The sequence below is a fragment of the Monodelphis domestica genome, chromosome 5 (assembly GCF_027887165.1).
Source record: "Monodelphis domestica isolate mMonDom1 chromosome 5, mMonDom1.pri, whole genome shotgun sequence".
Lineage (NCBI taxonomy): Eukaryota > Metazoa > Chordata > Mammalia > Didelphimorphia > Didelphidae > Monodelphis > Monodelphis domestica.
This window is the reverse complement of record NC_077231.1, coordinates 308,764,711-308,777,068: the sequence shown is the minus strand read 5'-3', so window position 1 is coordinate 308,777,068 and position 12,358 is coordinate 308,764,711. Positions and strand designations below refer to the sequence as shown.

General features: G+C 45.3%; 1 protein-coding gene across 1 annotated transcript in view; it reads left to right on the top strand.

The window, feature by feature from the left end:
• Window positions 1-12,358, top strand: part of CREB5 (cAMP responsive element binding protein 5) — a 486,453-nt gene that overhangs the window by 184,070 nt on the left and 290,025 nt on the right.

The following is a 12,358-nucleotide window of genomic DNA, read 5'->3' as shown; positions in this document are numbered from 1 at the left end:
AATACTGATGAAGGGGATTATGATTCTGTTGCTTTGTGGAAAAAGATGAAGATGATAGTGAAGATGATGACAATGGCGATAAAGATGATGATGATGATAATAATGAAGGTGATGATGAAGATGATGGTGAAGGTGGTGATGATTCTGCTGCTGTTGCAGAAGATGATGCTGATGGTGGTGGTGGTGGCCAGCACTTTTGTAGCACTATAAAGTTTGCAAAGTGCTTCATACACATACATGTGTTCTCTCACTTGATCCTCATGTATGTGGGTAATTGGATGAGGGAGTCTGATAGAAATCAGTTTGAATAGCCCTGAAGTTCTTTGACTTTCATTCCATTTTCTCTGGACTTCCTTCCACGTCCCTGCTGGAATAGAGCTATATAACTGTAGTAGGAGGTCCTGAGTCCAAATCCCAGGCCCACCAGACCCGTGTGATCTTGAGCAATCTATTTAACCTCGGTGAGCCTTAGTTTCCTTCTCTGTAAAATAAAGGAGTTAGTCTAGATGTCTCTCTCTGCTTGCTCTAAACCTCTGGTCCAAGGGAACGTTAGCATGTTAGGTAAACAGGAGCGATTGTTGTCAGATAAATGAAAAATCACTGAAATGAAACGTTATAGCCCTAAGGGGGCAGTGTTGCTTGGTGGGAAGAGCACTGCCAGCTCCCCATTTTACAGATGATGAAGCTGAAGTCTACAAAGGTTAAGTAGAAAAACATTCTCTTCTTTTTTGCTTCAAAACTGCGAGATTCTCGGGGAAGCAGAATATTGCTTTGTCTCTCTGTTCTTCCCTTTGCCTTGCGATTCAGGAAGGATTTACCAAAGGCTGCCTTGGCAGACCAGGATGCTCTTCCCATTTATCTCAGGGAAGGTTTGTCAAGGCAGCTTCCCAAATGGGGCATCAATGGCTGGCAGCGCCAACGAGACTTCTGGCAACAGCTCAGGGGAAAAAACTGAACCAGACAATGTAGCATGACAAGACATTCTTTCTGCCTCAGTTTTCCCTTGGAGAATGAGTTGGTTTTCTGCCAAAGAGTGTTCTACTGACACAGGCAGGGGCATGTGGGCCGGCTCTAGCCCTGTGCACCCTCAGGTGTGGTGTCTGAAAAGTCGAAGTTCTTCTCCCCCACCCACGCCTCCCCCTTTTGGTGCTATGCTAGCTTGTATGGGGTGACACAAGAGCTCTGAGTCAAACCCCTAGGGGCAGCAGGGGCCCCTGCAACGAAAGCTGCTGACTCAGGGCCTTACCACCCACCAGCCTCCAGCCTGGGTGCCAGACCCTGCACTTCGGAGGGAGGCTTGGGGGGAGTAGGACTTCACCAGGCAGCCCCTTGGCCCAGTCCTGGACAGGCTGCTCTCCCATGGCCAAGGGTCTCCCGCTCTCAGGCCCAAGGACAGAGGCAGGAGGGACATCAGACTGACCCTGGTTCAAGCAAGAGGAAGAAAATCTGATTGGGATCTTGTAGAGCCTATTAGTCAGGAAGGGACATGGCCTTAGCACTTGTGAGTGATGACTTTGTATAGCCATGAGACAGACAGACAGAGAGAAAGGGAGGGAGAGAGAAAGAGAAACAGGGAGAAGGAGAGAGGGAGCTAGACAGAAAGGGAAAGAGGGAGAAATAAAAAGAGACAGAAAACTAGAGGGAGGAAGGGAGGGAGAGAGAGAGAAAGAAAGACAGAGACAGACAGACAGACAGACAGAGACAGAGAGACAGAGTCAGAAGACAGAGAAGGGGAGAAACAGAGGGAGAAACAGAGAGACAGAGATAGAGATATGGGGGAGAAATAGACAGAGACAGAGACAGAGATGGGGAAAGACAGAGTGAGAGGAGGAGAGAGAGAGAAAGAGGGAGACAGAGAAGGGGAGAAACAGAGGGAGAAACAGAGAGACAGAGATAGAGATATGGGGGAGAAATAGACAGAGACAGAGACAGAGATGGGGAAAGACAGAGTGAGAGGAGGAGAGAGAGAGAAAGAGGGAGACAGAGAAGGGGAGAAACAGAGGGAGAAACACAGAAATAGAGAGACAGGGGAGAGATAGAGAGAGAGACAGAGACAGAGAGAGAGTCAGAGAGAGAGACAGAGACAGAGATGGGGAAAGACAGAGTGAGGAGGGAAAGAGAGAGAGAGGGGGGGGGGAGACAGAGAAGGGGAGAAAGAGGAAGAAACACAGAAACAGAGAGACAGAGAGAGGGATTGATTTTGAGTCTAAATCTCTAATTTTGCAAATAAGGAAATTGAGACCTAGGAGGCTAAGTTCCTTCACTAGGGTCATAGAGCTTCTAAGCATCTGAAGCAGGGCCAATATAGCACTTCAGCATTTTCTGATGGAATCTTTTACCATGTCTGTGTGGTACCTGGGCATGGGGCTCTATGGAATAATGCTTAAACATGACAAAAGCTAGCATTATCTAGTGCTTCCTCCTTGATTCTAGAGAATTTTACCCTGAACCCTCCCACAAGCCCTGTGAGGCAGATGTTGCTATTTTCATTTGCAGCTACCCAGTGTCTAAGGCAGGATTCGAACCCAGGAATTCCCATTTTTGGGCTGTGGATTTTTTCCCTCCATGCAGTCACTCTGCTTTAAAAACAAACAAACAAAAAAACCACACCAAAAAACAAAGCAGCTTTTCCAGCCCATTTCTGCTGTGCTCCAAGTCAGTGTTGTTAAGTGCTTTACATTTTCTCATTTGAGCCTTGCCAAAAATACCCATTTAAGAAACCACTGCTGGGTAGCCAACAGTCTAGACCTCAGCCCCATCTGGTGGTGTTTGCTTCTCTGCAGGGGAGCGTTTATTTGATCCAGAAGCACAAACTTGTCCTTGGAAGCCTCCCTATAATTTCCAAAGAATGTTAAATCAGCTTCGCCAATAGATTGTGTGTATGTGAGGATGTTGTTGTTTTTTAAAATCTGCCTCCCAACGGCTCTTCCCCCCCCCCCCACTTCCCCAGTCCTGGCCATAGTGATAGCCCCAAGCCCTTTGGGACATAGCCACAACTCCTACTTTCCATTCCACATTCCTCAGACCTCTGCATTTCTCTGAGCTCTGGGCCCCCAGGTCTTTGTCCATTTTATATAGATGGGGTCAAGAGATTAATGACTCCTGGGTATGGTATATCTAAAAAAGGAAGCCACACATAGGAAATGCTGCTTTGGGATCTTTTGGCTTTGTCTAATTCTTTTTGAAGGATTCTGTGGCCTCCTTCTCTGAGAGAAAGAAAGAAAGAAGAAGAAAGGAAGGAAGGAAAGAAGGAAGGAAGGAAGGAAGGAAGGAAGGAAGGAAGGAAGGAAGGAAGGAAGGAAGGAAGGAAGGAAGGAAGGAAGGAAGGAAGGAAGGAAGGAAGGAAGGAAGGAAGGAAGGAAGGAAGGAAGGAAGGAAGGAAGGAAGAAAAGAAAATACACCCAAGAGTTATGTGCTTTCAAAAATCAAACACACTAAGAAATCCAATAAAGCCCACCACCAAAGACAGGTGGCCACTGAGGGCTCCAGCCAGTGTGGGAAATGGCCAAAATCACTGGGCAGAGTAAAATATGGGAAAAGGTGGGGACCCAGGAGGTCTCTGGGTGCTGATGTGGTCCCCTTTAATTAAGTGATCCATCATCCTGCACAACAGAGATCTCAGAACTTTTCTGCATGTTGACACTAAGGACTGCTCACTCAGTCAATAAACATTTCTGTGCCTACTCTGTGCCAGACACTGTGGCTAACAGGAAAGAAGCAAAAGACAATTCCTGCCTTCGAGGAGCTTGTAGTCTAATGAAATAAGAAAGCATGCTAGCTTGAGTCTTGGCTCTGTCCCTGACTCCCTGTTTGACCTTAGACAAGTCTTTTCTCTCTGGGTGCCAGCTTCCTCATCTTTGAAATGAGGAACTCAGGCTAGATGGGCTCTGGCATCTTTTTCTGGCTTCAAATCTAGGATCCCATAGTCCAGAGCTATTTCCTTCTTGCAAGTGAAAGGAAGTTGATGAGGTCTGGCCACCACTCAGTGCTGAAGGCAGCTCTTCTGGTGGATTGGGGAACCATCAAGGGTTGATGTGGCTTTATGTCCCTCAGGATTTTTAGTGAAGCAGAAATCTGAAGACATCCTTCTGGCCAAGCCACTGAATGTGGAGAGTCCACGAAGGGCTACTTTCCAATTCTCTGGTTACTTGTTTCCATTCTCACCAAGGCAGAGAGGGCTGAGGCTCTGTTGTCCCATCAGCTAGTCTTGGAGAACATCCACCTCTAGGCATGTCCAATCAAGGGAATGGTGGGATGTGGGAGCGGGGAGAATGGCCCTGAGCTTCAGGAGGGTCCCAATGGATTCATCTTGTTTTGCTAAATTAAGAACTAATGAAATAGGAAGCACTCCAAGAGTCTGATAGGTTGTGGTTTTTAATGATAAACAGTAAAAAAAAAAAAAAGCTTTGGGTCACTTACCTTCCTTTAGCCATCCTTGTCTCTTCACTCTCCCAAATGTGGAAAACTGCCAAGTCCTATGGATTGTACCTTTAAAAAATCCATCCCCTTCTCTGTGCCCACAGGGCCAGTCTCTCTCTCTATATATGCTCAGGTTCAGTCTATATCGCTTCCTACTCCAGGCAATAATTCTTCATTCATTTTCATACCAATCCATCTTTGAACGACTCAACAACTCAAGGTTGACCAGATCATTCTCTGCTAAAGACTCTCCAGGAGGGATCACTTAAAGCTCTTCACAGTCTGGCTCCAGCCTCACTCTCCCACCTGCAATATTATTCTCCTTCACATCCCCTACCTTCTGGCCTTCTTCCTGTTCCCTGGGCAGGATATGACATTCCCACTTCCATGCCTTTGCCATTGGCTGACCTCCCACCAGGAATACAATTTTTCCTTACTGTCATCTCTTAGACTTCCCAGTTTTCTTCAAGACTGAACTCGAGTCTCCTTCTACACTTGATTTTTTTAAAAATTTCCCTAATTGTTAATGCTTTCCCCCCAATTGCTTGGCATATGTCTTGTATTGACTTACCTACATACATATTATTCCCAATAAAGCACAAGGTCCTGGAGGGCAAGAAATGAAGATTTTTTTTGTCTCTGAATTCCTAGCTTCTAATATAGGTCTAAGGGAAGCTAGGTAGAACTAGGTAGAAGCATGGTCCTGGAGTCAGTAGGACCTGAGATCAAATATGACCTCAGATGGTTAATAGCTGTGTGACTCTGGACAAATCAGTTAATCCAGTTTGCCTCATTTTCCTCATTTGTCAAATGAACTGGAAAAGAAAATGTCAAACCACTCCAGTGTCTTTGCCAAGAAAACTCCAAATAGGTTCACCATGAGTCAGACATAACTAAAATGATTGAATAACAGCAAAGATTACACATAGCAGTAGAGTATATTCTCCTTGAGGAGAGGGACTTTTTTATTCTTTATCTTTGTATCCTCAGCATGTAGTATAATGCTTTGCACAGAGTAGGAACCTAACATAGACACTGTTAATTCCATTTTTTTTAATTAAAAGGCCTTTATATTTCATCTTAGAATCAGTCCTGTGTTTTGGTTCCAAGGCAGAAGAGTGGTAAGGGCTAAGCAATGGTGGTTAAGTGACTTGCCCAGAGTCACACAGCTGACCTCCCACCAGGAATACAGTTTTTCCTTAGTGCTATCTCTTAGACTTCCCAGTTTTCTTCTAGTCTAAACTTGAGTCTCCTTCTACACTTGATTTGATCTGAATCCAGATTTGAATCCAGGATTTTTCATCTCCAGGTTTGGCCCTTAATCCAGTGAGCCACCTAGCTGCCCCCTGTAATTTATTATTAAATGCTAGTAGGCACTCAATCAATTTTTGTTGATGAATATATAAATATTTCTTTTCCAATTTAGAGGCAGTCCATTTTTGTGACATATGATCTTAAAAACGTGACTCTATAAATTCTTTAAGGAAGAGAGCTACCGTAAATAAGAAGAAAAGAGGCCAGTGGACTTTAACCCCACTCCACAGAAAGGATTTTCCTTGGGATTGATAAAGGAGAAGTCAGGAGGTATCTGAAATCTTAACTGTTGTGGAGATTTCTAAACTTTACTCCCTCTGAGGTTTTTATTTTTAATTCCAGTCTAAACAAGAAGCAACATCTTAATATAATAAGGCTTCTAAGATTGGTTTATATGCAAACCTCAGTCATAATTCAGATTCTGGCTGTCAGTAGCAAGGAGAGAAGAGTATGACAGTTTCAGCTTGGCCCCGGGGGATATTTGTCCACCCCACAAATCCACTGCATGGTTTGGCACCTTCCCTCCTCACTAGCAACCACCCTCTGGGGTGGAGCAGTAACACTGTCTTTGGGCAATGGCAGGCACAGAAAGAGAGCCAAGGGCTTGGGATGGAAGAAGTAGTTCAAATTGAGCTCTTTCAGTCTTGCCTGCAAGGGACCCCATGACTCTTCCAGAGGGACTTGGAACCATCTAGAGGGAGAACCATCTGGGAAGTGGAACCATCTGGGAGGTAGAATCATCTGGGAGATAGAACCATCTAGGAGATGGAACCATTTGAGAGGTAGAACCATCTGGGAGGTAGAACCACCTAGAAGTAGAACAATCTAAGAGTAGAACCATGTAGAGGTTCAGTAGAACCATCTAGAGGTAGAACAATCTAGGAGGTAGAACCATCTGGGAGATAGAACCATCTAAGAGGTAGAATCACCTGGAGGTAGAACTATCTGGGAGGTAGAACCATCTAGGAGGTAGAAGCATCTAGGAGGTGGAACCATCTGGGAGGTAGAACCATCTAAGAGGTAGAAACACCTAGAGGTAGAACCATCTGAGAGGTAAAACCATCTGGGAGGTAGAACCATCTAGGAGGTGGAACCATCTGGGAGGTAGAACCATCTAAGAGGTAGAAACACCTAGAGGTAGAACCATCTAAGAGGTAGAACCACCTAGAGGTAGAACCATCTGGGAGGTAGAACCATCTGGGAGGTAGAACCAACTAGAAGTAGAACAATCTAAGAGTAGAACCATGTAGAGGTTCAGTAGAACCATCTAGAGGTAGAACCATCTAGGAGGTAGAAGCATCTAGGAGGTGGAACCACCTAGAGGTAGAACCATCTGAGAGGTAGAACCATCTGGGAGGTAGAACCATCTGGGAGGTAGAACCATCTAGGAGGTGGAACCATCTGGGAGGTAGAACCATCTAAGAGGTAGAACCACCTAGAGGTAGAACCATCTAAGAGGTAGGACCATCTGGGAGGTAGAACCATCTAAGAGGTAGAATCATCTAAGAGGTAGAACCACCTAGAGGTAGAACCATCTGGGAGGTAGAACCATCTGGGAGGTAGAACCATCTAGAAGTAGAACAATCTAAGAGTAGAACCATGTAGAGGTTCAGTAGAACCATCTAGAGGTAGAACAATCTAGGAGGTAATCCCAAAAGACTCTAAATAAAGATGGAGAGAAGGAATGGAGAGTTGTGATGCTCATGAGCTGAGGGTGGCCATGGAGGGCTGAGTCACAGCGTTGTCCACATCTCTGGGTACAGAACTTCCCACCAGAGGGAAAACAAATTCTGTGAGATCTGCGCCCACCTACCTGGGGTCTGTCGCCACAGCAGCTGGGATTCTGGGACTGGGCTCTACCTCACCTCGAGATGAATGCTGTGAGTCATCCCTCGAGTTTGGGGACATGTGTTAATGAACATCGAAAGAGCAGGCCAAAGGTAGCAGGATTCTTGTGGAGTTAAAAAAACAAAGTTTGTAAAACTAAACAAGCCATTATGGGTGTGATGCTGGGGGCGGGGAAGGGTGACTCATGAAAGGCTGATATAAAGTTCTCCAAAATGAATAAGGGACTTACTTCAGCGAACAAAGAGCGAGACCAAATTTGGGCCAATTTCCTCTGAAATCTCTTGTGTCAGATTTTCAATCTGGAGCTGTTTCATGTGGTTTATTTTCCTAAGGTTCGCGGTGCAAGTTTCAAATTCAGCTTTGCCTGTGGTTATAAATGAGGAAGCCAACTCACACAAGTCTCCAATGGGATGGTGGCCATAGGTGGAAACCATTAACTCCTTTCTCTTCACTCAAAATTTCCTCTAGGACATGTTCACTCCTTTCCCTCATCTCCTTCTTCTGAAGCCTCTTTTCTCTCAAAGTATTGACAGGTTGACCCAAGTAAGAAATCAAAGGGTCACAGCTTTAGTAGTTCGGAGACAAAATCGATAATGAAAGTTGAATATTGGCTTTTCATAGACAGTAATTGCCTACAGTAGAGGCAGCTTGATAGCACTATGTGTATGAGTTATGTACTTGGAATCTGGAAGACCTGAATTCAAACCCTGCCTCTGGCACTTATTAGCTATATGACCTTGAGCAAGTCACTTCCCCAAAGTGCAAGGCTCTCTCAGCCTCAGTTTCTTCACCTGTAAAATGAGGGTAATAATGACACCTACCTTGCAGGGCTTGTTTGAGGGTCCAACTGGCAAACTTTAAAGTGTTTCACAAGTACTATCCATTGTTATTACACATTGTATGATGCATTGCTGAAATGATTTCTTGGGTTTAGGGAATTCTTTGATGAGGGACTTCCTTCCCCTAACCCAAAGGAGATCAGCTTCTCATCTTTAACCTATGGTCTCAGAGAGTTGTCTGGGGGCATTGAAAAGTTAAATGACTTTCTCAGGGCTACATAGTCAGGAGGCACCCGTGGGAGAAATTTAACTCTGCCTTCTCCATCCCAAACCTGACTTCTTGTCCATTCAGCCGTCTATTCAGCCCATCTGTCTGTCTTGTAGGAATATTTATATGGTTTTTCGAGTCTCTACAACATGAGGGATAGAGTAGAAGAGAGGCCAGAGGAACTACCTTGGATTTAGGGAGGCTGAGCTCCTCTGACACATACTGGCCATGGGACTAGACCGGCTTCTTAACCTCTTGCCATCCCAGGCATCTTCCAAAGACTTTCAATGATTCACATCAGTGGAAGGAGTTTCCACACTGGGAATTCCTTACTCTAAAGAAATCTCCAGTCTGGACTAAAAACAGCCTCTGTGATCTAAAGTGGGTGACATACTAGTTCATATTTCTTAACATGGTGGTAGTTTTGTGTAGAGGAAAGAGCTCAGAATTGGAGTCAGAAGATGAATTTTTGATCCTGGCACTGCTATTGACTAGCCATGAGCAGGTCACTACAATGCTGAGGAGCAGCCACAGTGTTCTCATTGGTAGCCTGGGGGCCCAGAGGGGGAGAGGGATGACCCCCAGGGTTCTTTCTAGCTCAGAACTCCTCTGTTCTTGGAAACTAAAGTACTAAGAAGAAATGCTTAAATCTTCCTTTCTCCTTAGATCTTTGGGTTTCTTCCCCCTTAGGAAGAACCTCAAAAATTCCCATTGTTTAAATGCTGGTTGTTATCCTTCCCTTCTCCGAGGTCCTGACGCCTCCTCCACCCTTGAGACCTGGGTTTCCTCCCTTGAAAAGTCACTCTCTTTCTTTAGGAGTCCTTCCTTCTTTTCAACAATCGGGAGTGTGGAGCCATATTCTTGGAATCCCTTCACTTTCTCTTCCAGGAGAGAAATCAGTCTACTCCCCTTGTTATTCAGATACCTCAGAAATATCAACTTCCTATACGCTATGCAAGTTACTTCACAATTTCTCTTTTTAAAAAATATTAACCTTTCCCCACTCAGCTATTTGTGAATATCTGCACCTCAGCTCCTGGTTAAAAGTTTAACAGCTAATTATCACCTTTTAGTTACATGGCATCTCCCTTCCATTTCCTTTTCTTAGTCTCAACAAAAGGGCAGCTAGGTGGCATAATGGTTAGAGCAACATGCTTAGACTTTAAAAGACCAGAGTTTAAATCTGACCTTAAACACTTACTTACTATGTGACCCTGAGAAAGTCACTTGATCCTATTTACCTCAGTTTCTTCATCTGTAAAATGAACTGGAGAAGGAAATGGCAAACTACTCCAGTATCTTAGCCAAGAAAACCCCATGAACAGTTGGTCTACAAGTCCAAAAGAATGGGATCCAACTGAACGACAAAGTCACAACAACTCCATCACCACAACTACATCTCCTTCAGCCTTATACCCAACACCTCCCTTTTCACCAATTGGCCCCATCCACCAAGCAATTTTATCAATTTGCTTTACCTGATAATTGTTCCATGAGACTTTTCTTACTTTCCTAAACTTGCCTTGCCAACTACTTTCTCCTTCTCCTTGACTCTGCCTCTTCATATTGGAATCCCAGATCCTCCTTAAGCTTTTCTGCCCTCCTTAAATGTCCTCTATCTTGCTCCCCTTTCAACCCAGAAGTATCCTTTGGACCAGTCCCTGGGTCTGGAGACAGTTCTTCACATATTTCTCAATTTCATGCAAATATCAGCACATTTTCTCCCCCCAATTCAACCTGTGACCTATTTGTCCAGTGCAGATCGCTTCAAGTAACCTCCTTGCTTTCTTTCTCCTCATTCACCTCAAGTCATCCTTTATTCTTCTACTCTTTCTCCTACAACCTGTTCCCACTGGCGCTGAAAATAGACTATTATCACATGTCCTCTGTGAAGCAGGCCAGCAGGATGACTAAGGAAATGACACTTCCTCCTCGATGGAAACGCCATTCCTGTAGTTGGTCCAAAGGGATGTTCCAAGTGTCTCAAGATCACAGAGCAGGGCGACAGGGCTCCTTTAGCTTGACCTCTTCGCCCTTCTGTCCCAAATGGGAGTTCTTGACATAAGATAAAAAAGAGTCTCACGCTGTGCTAATTAAAGTAGAGTGCTAATTAAACAAAGAGCCATCTGAAGGGCCTCTCTGTTCAGCTGCTCTGAATTACGGAGACAGAGACCTGAGTTTGACTCCTGGCTTCCTGGACCACAGCCATGGTGGACGTGCCATCAATTAAGTGAGCATTTATTAAGCCCCTGCTGTATGGCAAAGACTCTGCTAGGTGCTGGGGAAGCAAGAACAAGTGATTTGCTACCTGCCCTCAAGGAACTTACATTCTAAGCTCTCCCTCCAAAGGGGAGACAGTAATCAAATCAAATCAATCAAACAAAACAAATAAAATCAAGTCTTGTTCAAGGGAGCTTCAGGTTTGAAGGCACTAGTTACTGGGGTAGAAAGAACCAGGAAAGGTCTCGTGATGAAGGTGGTCCTCCAGTAGAATCCTGAAAGAAACTAGGAATTCCCAGAAGTGGACGGGAGGGAGGAGGGTCTCACAGGCATGGAGGACAGCTCGTACAAAGTCGGAGAGACGGGCAATGTAATATCATGTATGAGGAATGGCAAGAAGGGCAGTTGGGCTGGTACTTGGGGACTTCAAAGGGGAGAAATGTGCATCCGTCTGGAGAGAGAGGCTGGAGCCCAGTGGTATTGGAGAATATTGAGCAGATCCACGGGCTGGGCACTCTCTCATTCCAAGCACAAAGGGGCATGCATTTGCTGAATGATTCGGACAGGGGCGGCTTGGGGTGACCTGCTAGAATTTCCAGGTTTGATTCGGGCCTTTCCAAAGGGCACTGCTGGATCCCCCGAGTGACTCCAATCTTGCATCCTCTTTAAGTTAACCTTATCAGATCATGCCATCTCGGAGCAGATAGACAGGTAAATCGGAGAGACCTCTGAACCCAATTAAAGTTATACCGCAAAGAAATCAAGTTCATGTGGTTTGCATTTCAGCAAGTTACATTTTGTGGGCTGTTCTTGCTTTAATTCAGTGCCCTAATGCAGACCATGTGAACATTTGAAACGCTCTTAACAGTTAAGCCAGATCAAATAACACAGAACCAGGGCACCAATAAAGAATGAATTAAAGCTGATTGTAACTGTGGCCAACTCTGGCTTGTTTGGGTTTTTTTCCTTTGAAGGAGCTGGGGTGAAGTACAGCATGGGGCATGTTGAGGGAGGGAGAGAGAATCTCCGTTTGTGGCTTTTGGTCAAGCAATGGGAAATTTTTTGTTGTTTCTTGAGCAAGTGTGTAAAGCCAGCAGGCTGAGAAGGTGAACTTGATCCCTGAGGGATGGTGGAGAAGGAAACGTGGAGCGCTCGCATCCTTTCGAGGCAGCGCTTTGGATGCTGGTCCTCTTGTCTCCCGAGGCATCTTTGGCCGAAAACTCTCCAAGGTCAATGGTTCAAGCTCTGTGTGGCCCGGCTAGTAGTTATTTCTATTGATGCCAACCGTGCCCCAGTGTCCGAAACAGGCTATGGGAGTGACCCGTGAAAGAACGAGGATGATCCTTCAGCAGGACCCTCCATGGTATACGGCTGCTGCCAGAGCACCTCAAAGGGCAAAACCCCCCAAGCCCTTCCTCAATGGTGCTCTTGCATCCCTCTCTTGACTTCCAGCTAAACTGGCTTGTTGAGGTCCCCCCTCCCTCCCTAACATTCTGTCATCTCGTTCTGC